Source organism: Adiantum capillus-veneris, chromosome 20, assembly GCF_014529385.1.
Source record: "Adiantum capillus-veneris isolate H3 chromosome 20, ASM1452938v2, whole genome shotgun sequence".
Classification (NCBI taxonomy): Eukaryota; Viridiplantae; Streptophyta; class Polypodiopsida; order Polypodiales; family Pteridaceae; genus Adiantum; species Adiantum capillus-veneris.
The window spans coordinates 132,159,557-132,174,570 of NC_140950.1; positions in this window are offsets into that span (position 1 = coordinate 132,159,557).

Below are 15,014 nucleotides of genomic sequence, written 5' to 3' on the forward strand. Positions count from 1 at the left end.
GGTAGAGCCTTGCAGCATTTGCCACTTGTTGCTGTGCTCTTGACGACTCAATTTTCACACTTCCTTAGCAATCTTGGATTGTTGTGCATGCTCCCTTGTGATCTTAGGAGCAAATGTTGTGCAAAACAAAAAAGTTGAACATTGAGTTTTAGCACAAAAGCGACCTTTGTGTCAAGCACTACAAAATAAATAGTGGCAAGACCTTATACTTCAAAATCTATAATAAGAACACAACCAAAGAAAGAAGTATAGTGTGTCATCTTCTTCAGGTAACTCGTAAAATCTAAGCATGGATTGTTGAAGCCTTCTAAGGTCCACAAAAATATTGTTCCACGTTGTGTAAGGGAAGCCCTTCTTCGAAGGTCTTATGGAATGTTTCTTACCTTTTCCCCTTGCCTTTGTTTTGCACAAAGCATAAAGCAAAGTTGGCATTGTGTCCTTCTTTGCAAGGTTGACCTTGTGCAGAATGGGAAATAGGTTTTTCACAATGCCACACTCTTTGAGGGCATCCTTTAGAAGTTCAAAAATAGCCTGATAGGCTTTGCTGCTGATCCCAGCCTCATCACAAACTTGTTGCACGTCATCTTCACTAACCACATTTCTCAATTTGTGCATAAGGTCCCTTGGTGACTGCATCCTTAATGTGCTTCCGTTAGGTGATTGTCAGATAAAAATCACATAATGGGTATTAAGACAACTAGTGAGAAGGTTGACTCAATCATCATGATTGAGAAAACTAGTGAGAAGGTTGACTCGATCATCTTGGCTTATTCCCCTGCATGTCTCCTGGATGAAGTTTCTAGGAACCAATAAGATAAATGTTAGAAAATAGTGTGAAGTAAGAATGTATCTTGCAAGTAAAGAACAAATCACCTTGTGGGTGGCACTCTTCGTTTGTGGCTCCACTCGAATGTGCAAGGGTTTCAATGGATTAATACATGGGTTTGCGCTCCCTTGCACCAAGGGGTGTTTCTTTCAAATATGTGATGGTGTTGGCAGGCTTCATAATGTGGGCATCATTTTCCTGCATTTATTGTTGAAGAGTTTCAACCTCCCTCTCCAAAGAGGCAATACTTTCTTGTAATGCCGTCGTCATGAGCTGAAGAGTTTGACATTTGTTCATCCACATATGCAAAGAAGCACCTGTACCCATACACAACCGCTTGTAATATCCTAACAAGCCTGCTTCTCCCCTCCCAAGATATTGAAGAAATGTCAAAAGGCTATTAAAGGATGGATGAAAGCGGCTTATAGGATCGTAAGGGTACAAATATCCGTCCATCCAAATGTTAACATTCGTCTCACCAGTGGGACGACATTCGTGTGAACACCTTTGATCACCCTCACATGCGGCTTTCAGTGCAAATGCCGTGGGCAAGCGAATATGTACGCTTTTGGTGTGCAGAGTACGAGGTGGTGGAATCAAACGATTTCTAATGTTCGTAAGCACCATGGTAGCTATTGCGTGAGGAATCAAAGGATGAAAAGAGAGAGGGGGAGGGAGAGGGAGGAAAATGAAAGGAGAGAAGGGGGGGGAGGGAGAGAGAGGGGACGAGGAGGAAGGTAGAGCCAAGGAGGGAAAGGAGGGAGATGTGAAAGATAGAGGAGGGAAGAGGAGGAGGAGGAGAGAAAAAAGTGTTTTTTTTATAGAAAATATTTTGAAAAAAATGGACTTTCAAAGCTCGTAGATAAAAAAAGCAAAAAATGATTTTTAGATATGTATATATGTTGGGAGGGAGTTTCTCGGGAGTTTTAAGTCAAAAATAAGTAAAAATGAGTTTTTTTTTTTAAAAGTCAAAATTTGGCTCTTAGTGACCCACGTTTTTGCTGATGTGGCCACATCCCTTTACTCCCTTCAATTTCAAAAAGCTAGAGAGAGAAAGTAACATCTTAGGTCCACATCCTACAATTGTCTTAAAAAAAGGCTAGAAAAGCTTACTCAAAACTACCTTCTTGAATGCCCTTGTCCCCTAATGCCCTTGTTCCCTTAACCCTACCTAAATTCTTACCAAAGATCCAAACCCCAAAATGTTTAAACCAAAGCATCCCCTTGATGTGCCCAACTAGGTGGTATGATCAAATCATCAAAATGTGCTCTAACATGGATCATGATCCATGTACCTCAGAGCCAGATTTCATATGTGATCGCTTGCCCTTGTGACTATAGTTGTCCTAGATGTACTGGTGAAGTCTGGTCAAATTTGGATTAGTTTTGATAGAGTTATGCTCATTTCTCATTTTATGGTCAAGCTTTTTTTTTTTTCATTTCCCAACAACCTTGATCATCTCCTAACTCTGAAGTCACCTTGAAATTGTTCATAGGATGCCCCGTAGGAAAGTCGAGAAGGAGTGGGGGGTGGCACCTTATGAGGTCACAGACATCTCATCAAATGAGAAAGCTCACATCACTGATCAGGAGCTAGAGGTAATACCAGCAAATATCTTCATCGGGAAGTCCCAAGCAACTGATGGAACGATAGTCAAGACCACCATATTCCCCAAGGAATTATGGACGATACACCAAAAACTTGACGTACTAGAAGGATCCACATGCTTACATTTGGACAGTTTCTTCAGATTATCGCCATGGGGAACATATTTCTAGAGAGCCCATGAACTAATTAGCTCCATTCAATATAATGGGGAAACAACACTAACAGACAAAGATGGGGCTACAGTCAAAGTAAAGATCACATCGGAGATCATCAATGAAGCTCTCCACTTGTAGCAAGGAACCCACAACCTATTGCACATAGATAATGGCAAAGCTTTCCTCAAGCAGAGGGGCCACAAGTTGACCTATCAAGATCTAATCTACTCCGAGATGGAGCTTCCTCTGCAGTTAATATCACAGGTACGGTCAAACAAGACTACCAAAATAATACCCATTAGCCAAGCATGGAGATCTATGCAAGAGGTTCAAGCCCAAAGAGAAAAACTTCGTCAACAGAGACATGAGAAAAAAAGAAACCTTGGAACTGAAGCAGAGGATGAAAGAGAGAAAGAGGAGAACATGCCACTAGAACACCGGAAGGCTGAAGCTCTTGAAAGGCTCAAATAGCACAAAAGAAAGGAAGCATCATAAAATCTAAATATTGCCAGCGACATGCAGCAAAACAAATTCATAATAACAAGCTCAAATGCAAGGGAAAATGAAGAAGCCAAGCGCCAATGCGTTGATCATCTTGAATCATTTGACGAGTCCAATAAAGCAGAGGGCCAGACAAAACTGACATGGCAAGAATAAATTCAGAGGAGGTAGGTGCTTTAGAGCATTTTGAAAGTCACACAAAAAATACGCCATCAATGATAGATGCAACCGCATCTCCCCCTACTCAAGACTCAGTTGACCAAGCAGTTGAGAAGGAGCAGAAAGAGCACGCAATGGATATTCCTGAACAAAAAACACACAAAGTGTCACCTCTTGTTTAAAGGAGAAAGATGAATATCCAAAGATCAACTAAACTCCAACTGATCTTGAAGCAGAACATGATAAGATAGCGGAGGACAAAAACACAACAAAAGTTGGCACCTCCAACCAACCTCAAGGGACACAACAAAGGCTAAGGTTGCCCCGATAAAAAATGGTGATAGATGAAGGGACGCAATTGGTCAAGTCCTTTGACATTGATGCACATCTAGAACAAAGGGGAATCGGTTGCTTCTTGATGACATAGTGGAAGAGGTTGCGCTCCATCGATTGTGGAAGATAATTTCTTTAAGGCATGAAATTCCGTCCATGCCCACACTCTCCTTGATTGCCATCTCCTCAGGCCTTTTTGCTTGGCTGAGCCTCTTGCGGTGTTTTCCCTGCTTACACAATATCTTGCACAAAACCGTCCACCTCCGAGTTGGAGTTAGTATTAGGAGGGTGTGGGTAAATCACACAGAGTGTGAATTAGCTTCTTTTAGCTTTGTTCTATAATAAAAGTGAAGTAACAAGGCTTTAATAATCTCTTGGGCTTCTTTAGCCACCCAACTGAGAAAAGCTATTGTAGATTTTTTAAGAGACAGTTTAGGAAAGAAGGAGGGGAGCTGATGAAGCATGAGCCACAAGGCGTGATCTAACCAAAGGACATTGTTGGCCCGGTAGTGATCTCCTTGGCCTATGTGCTCACACCTACACTTTATAAAGGGGTGATGCACGTTCCATACTTGGGTAGTGTAATTGGTATTCCTCCCTGAGGTGGAGATGACACCCTTTACTCCAACAGTACACCCAAATAAATCATTACTCCTTTTGGTTTTGAAATAAGACATCACAAATGGTGTCACGATTAAGGTGTTCTCAATGAGGTTTGATGTATTGGATTCCAATATTTGCTTTAAGCCTAACTTAACAGTAGCTTTTTCCACATCATTAAGAAGCAATAACAAAAATTTCTTTGTGAAAGGAGCTAAGAGCGTGAAATTACCAAATGATTAGGCTCTATGGTGAGCTTCTCCCAAATAAACTTCGAGCAATCTGCAAGGTATAAACGAGTTTGTGTAAGTATCAAAAGGTTTCTTACATAGACTCTTGCTTGGTGTGGCTACTGCAAATTCCCAATTGGCGAGGATTTTCTCTTCTTCTTCCATGTCTGTGGGCAGTAATAGGCTATCAGGGCAGTAGGTGGTGACAAAACAGTCTCAGAATAGCCACTTTGTAGAGACTTCTTTTGTTGGCGTGCAGCAGGTCATTTCGCAGCTTTTTCTCATGGGTCCCCATGAACTTTCTCATCAAATTGGGAGCGAACCCCATCCAATCCTTCTACTCTCACTCATCCGCCTCGTCTATGGTGTGCAGGTTGTTATGTATGCCCTTGAGCCTTGCAATGGCTACATGCGGGTCTGTTCGAGCCAAGGCATACAACCAAAACCAGGCGGCAATATCTAGAGAAGTGATAAATTGTTCGCTTGCCTCATTAGTTAGGCATGCACGCTCAAGCTGGAGTAGGGTGTTGTGAAACCCTAGGTCGGAGATGCAAAGGGGAGCCCTTGTACAATGGGCGACAGTGGGGGGGTGAGTGTATCATAACCCAAATGGGCAAGTGCTAGATCCCATGCGTTTTTGTGGAGTACAAAAAAATAAAAAATTATATATTAAAGGATTAAAAAGTGGCCTTACACTTGACTAGGGGTTAGGTGTGTGTGTAGACATAGCCAAGTGGGTGTCAAATAAAGGTAGGTGTCATTTATGCTCATGGGGTCATCGAGCTATGTTTAGAGGCTAGAGGTTGAGCCATTAAAATAGGGCCAACTCCAACCACAAGAGAGAGAGTATAGCATATCAAATGAAGCCTATAAGACAACCTTTATCCTTCAAAAGTACTTAAAATTGCAAAAACATCTCAAAAAAATTTAATCTAGCCATGGTATTAAGCCTTTGATTAAGCAATTTTTACAAGGTTTGTCAAAAAATGGGGAGAGAGAAAGGGTTAGGAGCAAGGGTGAGTTCAAGACATAGGAGCATTAACCAAAAGAGTCCCCTATTACCTATCACCATCACCAAAAAAAAAGAAACAAATTTAGCTCTTTGGTGGAAGACAGGTGTCCAAGGGGGAAAAGGGGGATTCTTACATGTTATAGATGTAAAATTAATACCACTATTCTAATCCTACACACCTATGCTCCATTTCAAAACTTCAAGTAGTTGAGTGGTATTTGGTTGTCTCCTGCAACTTGATTCACTTTTGTGTGTTGGTGTCAAAAGGCCTTACCCTTATATATGTATGGAAAGTCACACGTCTCTTTTTTTGTATATTAAAGGGGCTGAGAGAAGGGGTAGGGTCGTGGGGATAGAGAGATCCTTTCAAGATTTTGGTTGATAGTAGTGGTGTAGTGGGAGGTTCCATAACTCCTCTCTAGATTCCAAGCAGATGGAGGGATATGTTCAAAACAAGTGGGTAGTTATTATGGGGTAGGCTAGGATAGCCTTCTAGCATCCCTTCATTTTAGGGGAGGGTTCCCTTCATCCAATCCTCTTCCCTAGCTAGGAGTGAGTTCCCTTGCAAGCTCCTTTGAGTAGAGCATGTGACTAAAAAATAAGGGGTTAGCAAGAAAAGAGAGAGAGAGAGAGAGAGAGAGAGAGAGAGAGAGTATATATATATATATGTGTGTGTGTGTGTATTAGAGAGAGAGAGAAAGAGAAGGGGGGAGAGAGATTGTAAAGAGACAGATAGATAAAGAGAGAGAGAGAGAGAGAGAGAGAGAGTTATATATATATATATATATAGAAAGAGAGAGAGAGAGAGAGAAAGAGAGAGAGATGCACAGGCAAAGAATATATATATATATAGAGAGAGAGAGAGAGAAAGAAAGAGAGCTAGATAACAATTAAAAAAAGCTCTCTCCAAAAAACTCGCTCGAATCTCTACAGTTTGCTCGAATCTCTACAGTCACTTCATGACCGAGATTTTTCACTAAAATACAGCATCCAAGGATTTTTTTTTTTGCAAAACTCACAATTGTGAGTGGATAGTATTAAGAATTGTGAGTGGATAGTATTAAGAATTGTGAGTAGATAGCATCCAAGGAATTATAAAAAAAACTCACTTTGGAGCTCGCTCAAAAATCTCACTCGATATCAATCCCCATGGATAAACAGTTTATCTAGAAACTAAGATTTCAATATGGCCGGCCTACAGGACCTTTGGGCTTTATTCACAGAATCTATGATTTTTTGGGGTTTTGACTACACAAAGGTGGTCTACAGGCTATTGTCAACATGACTAGCAAGTTGAAAACCCGGGGTGGCTTGTGATTACAATCTGTGTGAGAAAAACACGTTTTTTTTTCACAACTTTGGAATTTTAGCTTTGTTGGACTTCATGTGTTGTGGGCATGTTTCCCATGATGCAACAAGGATGTTGAACCACTTATACCTTGAATGTGGCACTTGATGCAAGATTTAGTCTAATTTCAGACTCTCGGTCAGGTGAAAAATTCAAAGTATGGGAAACATAGACTTCCAATGCATGTGGATTTTTTGGGAAAGTGATGATGAACAACTTGGTTACCATTAAAACTTGGTGTGCTATCAAAACACTAAGCCAAAGAAAAAATGCGTTTTTTTCTTGCCTGGTACAAAGAAGCAATTTTCCAATTATGCAAACATTCTAACATAATCATATACTTCCTTAAGACCCATTTGAAGTGTCACCTCAATAGCTGGGTGGAACTATCATGGTTTTAGGCAATTATACCCCTTGAAAGTGTAATGGCTATTGCCCGCACGGGAGCAATAGGCATTATGAGAATGATTACCCGCAACTACATTATATGAACATCAACATATAGAATGACAAGAGAAGGAAGTACACAGTACACAGGCACAAAACACCTCTTGCTTCATTCATGTATATTCCAGACTCAGAGTTACAACAGTAGATGCCATGAATATCATAGAGATTGGTTAAGTTACATCAAAAGACAGGTATGCCCCTCCATGATACAACCGCTGCTCCAGCGCAGATCGGGAACGGTGCACACACTCCTGTCCCACGATATCCCGTGAAGAACTGTCGCTACTGCCGCCGCATACCGCATGACTCCTGATTCGCAGTGTCCAGACCTTCGCAGGACCGCATGTGCGGCTAATGCCGTAATATCTGGTACGCACGGTGGATTGTGCGAACCCACACTCAGCGACTCCAGTTGGAAGGTTCCGGTGGTTTCTCTGCACCCTGCTCTGGTGAAGAGGAAATATCAATATAGCCAAAGCCTCTAAAATCTGCAGTATGTGCCCGATAGACCTCATCCAGAAGATGTGGATCTATCTCAATTTGTTCCGGCCAGGCAGCCCGAGGAATGAATTGCGTTGGCAAAGAGATAGATTGAGGCGGCTGTGGCAGAGGAGCAAGAGGTGTATGTAACGAATAATAGCGAGAAAGGTATCTATTAAGAGAAGACCAAAATGGAGGGCAAGGTGGTAGACTGAGAGAAAAAGAATGAGCAAAGGTCTCCACCCAAAAACAGACCCTGCGCTGCTCCTTACGAAATCGACGAATCATTTTCTGCAAACGAGATACATGAGCCTGAGCTTCAGCACAATCTTCTGTAGCTTGTGCCCAATCAGCAACATCAAAACCCTCAGGAACAACACTCTTACCTCTGTCAGTGTTGGATGACTCGGGTTGGTGCACCACAACTTGCTGAGTGGGTGGCTGTGCTCTCACCTCAGCAGCCAAGCATGTGCTCCAGCTTTGTAATTGATTATCTAAAAAAATTCGGAGATCATCTTGCATCTCCACTGCCAATGCATCCAAATCAGTCATGTTGATCATTACATCGCCAGGGTGCGAGGCTAAGTAGGAGGCTAGACTATGCTGTGTTCTCAACTGAAGAAGTTCCTGTTGGATAGAGGCCACAAACTCAGCATTAGCCTCTCTTAACATTTGTATTTCCGCCCCTTGCTGGCGAGTTGTGGCAGTCAGCTCTTCATTCTGAGTGGCTAACTCGGCAATGCGAGTCTGCGAAGCCGCTACCTGTGCTTCCAACTCATTGACTCGTCCCTCTCTGGCTGGGGCTAGCCAGGCCGCACGAATAGACTCTGCAAGTCTGCTAAAAAATGTGCCGCATGCCTGTAATTGGTCAGCAGGGGTCGCTGCTGCCGTAGCCTCCTAGGGTAGCGCTGCGGGGAGAGTACCTCCCGTCGAGGCAGCCGCATTAGTAGTACCCGAAGTTTCTGGTTGAGCGGGGACATCCGCAACCGGAGAAGAGCTCGTCCGCAAAGGAGTAGCATTACTCACTCTCTCTTGCATTCGGCGACGCCAACGAGCCACCGCAGAATCTTTCGAAACAAGAGATGCAGTTGTCGGAGGTGGTGTCAAAAATTGATGTTCCTCCCTGCCGCGCTTGTGGCTTGCTGATCCTGCACCTGCAGTGGCCATCTCTTGGGCTCCAGAAGATACCACTGCTGTCGATGGACCAGGAAAATCCCCAACGCCCACCTGTTGCTGCTATGTTTCCCTCTCAGCCGGCACTGCCAAGTTTTGTGTTTGCGACAGCAGAGCATTAGTGCCTTGGACCATCAAGCGATCATCTTCAAAGTGGCAGAGAGGACGCAGGGCGAGAGGAAAAACTTCTCTCAACGGAAAAATCAATGTGAGCAGTTGGCCCACCTTTGTATTGGTTGGGGTATTCCTCCCCAACTGTGCCATTACTCTTTGGCATTCCGCCAGCAATCGTTCTCTGACCACCGCTGCCCAAGCTACTGGCCCAAAGTTGGCCGAATGCAACACATTTCTTGCTCGGGTCGAAATGGTATAATTTTTGGCCTGCAGCTAAATGGCCTCGAGAAACCACCTATATGCATCCCTGGTTGCTACATTTGACAACCCTGACAATTTATACTCCCCTTTGACCTTCAAACCAAATTCTTGTTCTACATTTGCAGCAGGGATCACATGAGAGACGCGCACCACGCCATTGTTGGGCAAACAGCAACACCTTGAAATCCTTTCTGCTGTCAATTGAATCTGCTGATTATTCAGCACCACCATATCGCCAGCAGCGAGTTGATCATTCAAACCTGCTGCCTACGGGTGAACTGGGATCCCTTGCCAATCCAGGTTGGCGAACACACGCAGCCGCAAGTCTTGCATCCATGCGTCAACTCGTCGAAGCGTGAGCTGCTGCACGGGAGTGAAAGGGACACATTGCAGAAGGGAAGTTGTCATGGTGGCGATGAGATGAAGGAGTAGAGAGTAGAGCACTAAGAGCGCACGACACACGAAACAAGAGAACCACAATAAAAATCGTCTGCATGCAATAGTAACCTTTCCACAATGAGTTCCCAAAATAGGGCGATCCACGATGTCACAACCATCATAGATCCTTCCCCGCTTTCCAAGATTGCATGCAAAAGAATCCCCAAACATGATTAGGGCGGCTTCCGGCTCTTGTACCAGAGCAAAGGGGCACTGAATCGTGGTAGGTGAAACATAATGGCGCAGTCTGAAACCATTGACCGGCACAGAAATAACCTCCCCCCTTAAATCCGCCAAATAAAAAGAGATGGGTCCGCACGCTTGAAAAATCCAGAATGGTCTTGACCACCGTAATTTAAGCTTCCCTGGCATCTTCCCGAGACGGGAATACAAGGACCAACTGTCCCCGAACAAATTGCCGTGCTTTCGGGCGATCCAGCCATTTTTTCCGCCTAGATTGCAGATCCTGCAACACCGCAAAACTATTCAGCCACTCTTCATCCAATTCCTACAAAACATCCAATCGATAAATCAAAGAATCCTCCGGAAGAAGCCGATCCACAGTCAACATCCGCATACTCGGAATCACATGCTCCACCGGAGTGATTGCCTCCATGCCAAATGCCAACTTAAAAGGAGTCAATCCTGTTGCCACTTTATAAGATGTCCGATAGGCCCATAAGGCAGAAGGAAGTTTCACATCCCAATCCGTCCGATGCATATTCACCAACTTTGTTAAAATCCGAATCAATTGCTTATTCATCCGGAAATTCATGGAATGCTAGGAAAATGAAACATCTCCGGATGAATTTCCGGAAAATGAAACATCTCCTCATACCATGTCCATGGAATGCTAGGAATAACCCTCGCCTGTTGCGGGACTGTGCTATCCTCTGCAACTACTCCTGTTAGAAACAGAGACGCATCCGGAAATTCATCAGCTACACCCGTCGGCGGCTCTCAGGAATCTAACCTAGATAGGTAGTCAGCCACTGCATGCTGGGCCCATGGCTGATGTATGACCTCAAAGTCAAATTCCTGCAACAAAAGCACCCATCTGGCCAATCTTCCCATCAAATTCTGTTGCCTTACCAGGTATAAAAGATCTGAATGGTCCACATGGAAGAAAAAACGTCGGCCCAACAGATAGTGCCGGAATTTCTTCACTGAATAAATCATCCCTAAACATTCCCTTTCAGTTACGGAATAATTTCTTTCTATGGATGATAATCGTCTATTGGCATAATAGACAGGTCCGAACCCTCCTTGACTTTGTTCCTGCATCAGCACACTGCCAATAGCTCGATCCGAAGCATCCACGAACACATGAAAATCCTCACCCCAATTTGGTGCCAGCATAATCAGAGCTTTAGATAGCTGCAATTTTAATCTCCGAAAAGCCAAATCACATTCCTGTGTCCATTCAAAATCTATAGCATGAGCTACCTGAGTAATCGGGATTGCCAAATGCGCAACAAACCGCAAATGCCTCCCATGCCATCGGGCTTGACCTAGGAAAATATGACATTGCTTCTGGTTCCGCGGTGCATGCGCTTCCATAATTGCGGCAATTTTATCCGGATCCACAGAAATACCATCTTCAGAAATGATATGCCCCAGTAACCTGCCACTGCGGACAGCAAATGCACACTTTAAAGGATTCAAACTGAATTTCACCTCTCTGCATTTCATAAAGCATAACCGTAATTGTTTCAAATGCTCCAATTGTGCTCCAAAAACACTGAGATCATCCAAAAAAATCCTCATAAAATCCGTCAAATAAGGCCCAAAGATTTGAAACATATCCCTTTGAAAAGTGGAAGGTGCATTCCGCAATCCAAACCACATTACTGTACAACAAATACTCCCCATGCGGTAATAAAAGCTGTTTTTGGCTGATCCCGCAATGCCATTCGGATTTGATTATATCCACTAAATCCATCCAAAAAATTATACATCTCATGTCCTGCTACATCATCCAAAATGGAATCCAAAAACGGAAGACGAAAAGAATCTGGAACAGTAGCTGCATTCAATTTCCGGTAATCCACACAAATTCGGATTTGCTTATTTTTCTTTGGTACGACCACAATTGGAGAAATCCACTCCGGATGATCAATAGGGGTAATAAAACCCACTTCCAACAGGCGATCAATTTCCATCTTAACTTGCTTTTCCACATTCGGATTCATCCTGTATGAGTGTTGCTTCACTGGCACCGCATCCGATTTCAGATTGATCGTGTGCTGATAAAACTTAGGATCCAATCCCTGCATATCCGCATATTCCCATGCGAAAACATCCTTAAACTCTGTCAATAACTTGATCAAATCATCTCTAAAACTTGCCTCCAGCTGCTTACTAATGTATATGGGCTGCGACTCCGCTTGCTCCCCAAGAAAAACCTTCTCTAATTCATCTTCCTTAACCCTTGTAATTTTTCCCATTTGCGCCTCAAATGCTCGTTCTTGCTGAATCACGTCCTCCAATGATTCAGGACTCGGAAGCACCTGTTGTTGCTCCCCTATTCCTCTTGGAGTTCCTGAAACCCCCACCGAATTCCCTTTCGGAACCAGAGAAATATCCGCAAGGTATAGAGAAACCAAATCCGGGTTAGCTTTGAGAAATTGTTCCTCTTCATCCTCTTCTAATCCTTCCACCATATTAACTGTTTCAGCTATCACTGGCCATGCTGCCTGAACAGGTTGACGGCATGTTCCCAGCATCACACGCACTTCTCTTTTACCCTTCTTTACTGTAAGCATATTTGCTTCCCAATTATGCTTTACCCTCGCTTGTCGTAACCAGGGTCTTCCCAAGATAATGTGATAATCCTGATTATGATCTTCAATATTCAAGACTACTAAGGAAACAACAAAGGATAAACCCGCCACATCCAAAACAATGCCCCGAAGTAAACCCATTGGTTGCACTCTTCTTTGATCTGCCATGCGGACCACAAAGGGTGCAGGCTCCCAATCACTGAGACCAAAACGCTCACACGCTGCTTGGGTGATAATGTTTACCCCCGCTCCCCATCCAAGAGTACCTTGTCAATGTATGTGCCATGGTATCGAACTGAAAGCTCCGGAATGCGGGTATCTGTGATCCTATTCGTCGGCAACGGGACTGAATCATCATCCTCGCTTTCAACCTTCCCAATGGCGACTTCCCGCAGCTCAGTGGCCGATTGTCGCAGCAATGCATTATGGAAATTCAAGACTAATTTCAGCAATGAACCCAGAGGTACTTGAATTGGTGACATGAGAACCTCTTTCCAAACTGAATTCCACTCTTCCTGTTCTTTAATATCATCCTTATTTCTAGCTTTTCCTTCCTCTATTTCCAGACCCACAATCGATGGCATAGTCGATGTCGATGGTCCTGCTGTCTTCACTGATGGTGCGGATTGTGGCAACCAGGACACGGTATTTTTCCGCACTTCTTCCTAAACCGTCCAATCTGGAATTTTCACATCGGGAGTTGGAACCACACTTTTACCCAATCGCATGATTAATGAAACCACTGGGTCAGACTCCTCCAGTCCTTCAATCTGAACCATAGCCACACTAGGCTGTTTCCCTGCAACACGTTCCTGCTTTTTCCGATCGTATTCCATAGATTCAGTACACTCAAATCGCCAATGTCCATCCCCCAAACAGAAAAGGCATGTCTTGGGGCGATTAGGATCTCAGGTACCTCTTCCGCGACCTCGTCCTCCCCCTTGACCCCGTCCTCCTGCTTGACCTTGCATAGGCGTCTCTGATGTACGAGCATGAGCCATCGCCACAGCAGGCTCTTGTCCCTGCCCTATCTGTGGTTGTTTCCAGGTAGAAGAGTCCCCTCTACTCCGACGACCCCGGCCATTGAAATAACATTCCACTGTATTATGAGTATTGGTCGTGCAAATCGCACACCACTTCTGATTCATTGCACATTCTTGAGCAGCATGGCCCGGATTCCGACATTGGGTACACCATATTTCCTTCAGACTTTTAGCCACTGCAGCCGATTCCGTCGATCCGGATGATACACCTTTCCCGTGACGCTGGGATTTTTTCCGCGGTGTCTCCTCCGATTCTTTTCCCGAATCGCTGTTGCCTGAGTCTGAGGAATCAGATACTGCGGATTCCGACTCCGAACTATCACTGCCACTGTCCTGTGACTTCCGATGAGATTTCTTCCTGTCTTTCTTCTTTGACTTCTTTGGATATTCCGTATCCTCTAAAGCCTCTCCTGCTACTACAGCCCTAGCAATTACAGTATCCAGTGGAGTAGTTACCTTATCCACTGTTGCCATAGCCGTTCTAAGATCCTTGTTGAGCGCCCACAAAAAATAATCATTCAGCACTTTGGCTGCCGGCCTTTGTGCCTAAGGTACCCTCTGCAACAGCATCCGAAATTTTGCAGCGTAATCCTCCACTGGCAATGACTTCTGTCGGAGCGTACGAAGCTTCTCCAAATGTTGAGGGACTGTCTTTTCCGTTCGAAACCTTCGTAGAAACGCTACGGATCCGTCGGCATACGTCTGGAAATGGTCATCAGGGTATTCGGACAACCATTTCGCAGCTTTCCCTGAGAGTGTAGATTCAAACACTGATTGTTGATGGAGAGGAATCACCACCCCAGGATGATTCAATCCATAAGCTTTATTGAATTGGCGCAAATGTGCATCAGGGTCTTCACTTGAAAGACCTCGAAACTGACTATACTTAATCTGAGGATGAGCCATCACCCCTTGCCCACCTGTTCCTCCTCCTCCCGGGAAAAGCTGACGAGCACTAGGAGGTGGAGACAGTGGCGGAGATACCCCCGGACTGCTTACCGGAGACGGTGGTGGAGCAACTTGTGTGGGTGAGGGTGTGTTAAATATGGAGCCTGATTTACCCTTGTAATTTTATGTGGTAAAAGCGCACATTTGTAAGGCCCCCATTATGAGGAGAAGCCATCATGCGTGAAGGAAAATCACTCACCGGAAACCAAAATTTTCACGGACAAGAATCAGGGGCAACTTTAAAGGCCTCGGGGGCGGAGGCCCCCGAGACTTTTTTTCGCCGGAATATTATGGCCGGACGGCGGCCGGAAAGTGGTCGAAAAACAACCGGTCGGTTGGCCGGTGGCCGGTAGTCAATGGATGATGGCCGGTGGTCGGAAGTCAATGGCCGGTGGCCGATGGTCGGAATTCAATGGCCGGTGGCCGGTGGCCGAATTCAAAAGCGGACTTGTCTTCTCAAGGGCGGCCACACATGGGCGGATTGGAGGGTCCGATTTGGACTTATTCGCACAAGGGCGGCTACACATGGCTGTCTCTCATAAGAGAGGGCA